The sequence below is a fragment of the Macaca mulatta genome, chromosome 2, assembly GCF_049350105.2.
Source record: "Macaca mulatta isolate MMU2019108-1 chromosome 2, T2T-MMU8v2.0, whole genome shotgun sequence".
Taxonomy (NCBI): domain Eukaryota; kingdom Metazoa; phylum Chordata; class Mammalia; order Primates; family Cercopithecidae; genus Macaca; species Macaca mulatta.
Window position 1 is genome coordinate 138,595,168 of NC_133407.1, and position 2,746 is coordinate 138,597,913.

At 40.3% G+C, this 2,746-nt stretch overlaps 1 pseudogene; it reads left to right on the top strand.

Annotated features, from left to right (window-relative positions):
* Positions 1 to 803: 803 nt before the first annotated feature.
* On the top strand, positions 804 to 2,331 carry LOC106996853 (magnesium transporter NIPA2 pseudogene; annotated as a pseudogene).
* The last annotated feature ends 415 nt before the right edge of the window (positions 2,332 to 2,746 follow it).

Here is a 2,746-nt window from a genome sequence, read left to right on the forward strand (position 1 = left end):
AGTGAGGGAGGAGTAGAGTGGGCTTCAAAGTTGTTGATGCTTTATTTCCCTTTTTTTTTTTTTTTTTTTTTTTTGAGATGGAGTCTCGCTCTGTCGCCCAGGCTGGAGTGCAATCGCCGGATCTCGGCTCACTGCGAGCTCCGCCTCCTGGGTTCACGCAATCTCCTGCCTCAGCCTCCCAACTAGCTGGGACTACAGGTGCCCGCCACCTCGCCGGGCTAGTTCTTTGCATTTTTTAGTAGAGACGGGGTTTCACCGGGTTAGCCAGGATGGTCTCCATCTCCCGACCTCGTGATCCGCCCGTCTTGGCCTCCCAAAGTGCTGGGATTACAGGCTTGAGCCACCGCGCCCGGCCTGATGCTTTATTTCTTAAAGAAGATGGTAAGGACATGGATGTGTGTTTTGGTCATTATTCTTTGAAGCACATACATTCTTTTTAATGAACAATTCATATCTTAGTAAGTAGTAAAAAAAAGCAATTTGTTAAAGAATTCCAAGAAAATTATCATTCCCGTTTTCCTTCTGACCTTGTCTTTCCTCTTCTTCACCCCGAAACTTCCTTCTTTGTCAGACAATGCATTCAAATCTTTTTCAGTCAACTAAAACTTTAATCCTTTCTAAAAAAATCTACAGTAAATATGAAGACTTTTTACATTTATTGGACTCTAATAATTTTTTTGTTATTAAATGTATCTTCTTGCTCCTGGGTGGCTGCCCTTCGTCGTGGATAGTTAGGATAGGTTCCTTAGGCACTCCCTCTAGCAGGCTACAGCCTGGATGCTGGTACTTCCCAATGGACTGCAATGGATGTGGTGGACACATCAGCACAGGAGGGGGTGACCCTTGCAGTCTCTGTGGCTGCATGTGAGCCTAGGTGACCTAGGGTTGGGTGGTAGAGGGGAAGCTATGCGGCAGCCTGCCAAATGGGACCAGAGCTAAACAGCTAGGATTTAAAGCTATAAATGGGAATAACGGGTAATGTTTACGATGAAATTGAAGTCAATAAGTCACCGCTAACATTTTCCAGCTGTTTTCTCAGGAGAATGTCCATATTACATTTACATGCTCTCGCAACTGTGATCGCCCTTCAGTTACAAGGGCTTCAGTTCCAAGGGTTGAAAGTGGAGCATTCCCTGGTCTGAGAACAGCAAAGAGTTCATTCCTTTTAGGACATTCTTGCTGATCTTCTCTTTTCAAACTCTATGAAGATGGAATCATCCTTCCTTCAGTACTAACAGTTTTTCTGTTTTGTGGTTATTGTAATTCACAAGAACCTCTAAAATAACAAATGAAATAAGCCAGGGGCGTGGAAAAGATGACTTTTATATCGGTCTGGGATTGGCTATGAGCTCTAGTATTTTCATTGGAGGGAGTTTCATTTTCAAAAGGAAAATAAAAGTGGTCTGCCACTTGTGATAAAAGGCTCATGACAGCTGGTCAAGGTGGACATACACATTTTAGAGAATGGAGGTTGTAGATGGAATTGTTGATGAGAGCTGGGGAGATGGCCAATGTCACTGATGTATTTGCACGAGCCACACTGGTGACTCCATTAGGAGTTCTTGGAGACCTAGAAAGTGCCACTCTTTCTTCATACTTTTTAAATGAATGACTTAATCTCATGGGAATATTGGGCAGTTGTTAAGTATTCTAGGATCTACAGTTATGGTCAGTCGGCCGCGCTTTAAAAGAAGAGAGGTTAGAGAACTAACAGGAAATGTTTCACAAGCTAGGTGATTCAGGTTTTGTGGTCTTTGCAACACTTGTGGTCATTGTGTCCCTGAATATTAATCTCTGTAGTGGGAGTTTGCCATGGACAGATAAATGTTCTTGTGTATATAACCATTGACTCTGTAATCGGAGCATTTTCCGTCTCCTGTGCTTAGGCATTGCTATTGAAGAGTTGTCGCCTAGGCTCTGACGTGCCCTGGCCTGATTTTGCTGCTGAGCTTTGTTGTTTGCGTGAGCCCATAGATTAATTACCTAAATAAGGCCCTGAATATATTCAATAATTTTATAGTGACTCCAATACATGAAGGATTTTTTACAACATTAGTTTTAACTTGTTCAGCTATCCTTTTTAAGCCATGTCAAGGTATGTCTGTTGATAATGTCATTGGTGCTTTGAGTGGGTTTTTACAATCATTGTGGGGATATTCTTATTGCAAGCCTTTAAAAATGTCAGCTTTAATTTAGCAAGTCTGACTCTGCCTATCCTAAAAGATGAAAAAAAATTGAATAGTAACCTCTCTAATATCTAAAGTTTTTAATAATAATGAAGAAGGCTTAACCTGTGGAATTGAACAACACACTGGTGAAAATGACTCCTAAATACATGGAACTTATGGAACTCGGGCAGTGTTTTAATAAAAATCTAATTAAAAGGTTATCCCATAAAAAGTAGATGATTGTATTATCTTATTTCCATCTCATTTTTTATCCTATTACATCTGATTGGATATTGATTCTTACATGATGTTGAAAGCAAATCAAGGTCATACTTATTGATGCTATGAATACTATGAATATATGTGGTGCCATTCAGAATTCTGAAAGACAATCCCAAAGGGTGGATTTCTGAAAGATAAAATCCCTCAAATCTCCTAACATCTAAAGTTCTAAACATCACGGTCCAAAAGATTAAAATCCAAATGTTGAAATTTTGAAAGTTGAATTCTGGAGAAAGGATGAGTGGGTTTGGAGTTACACACAGGTAGCTTCATCATGTCAATTGCACCATGTTAGG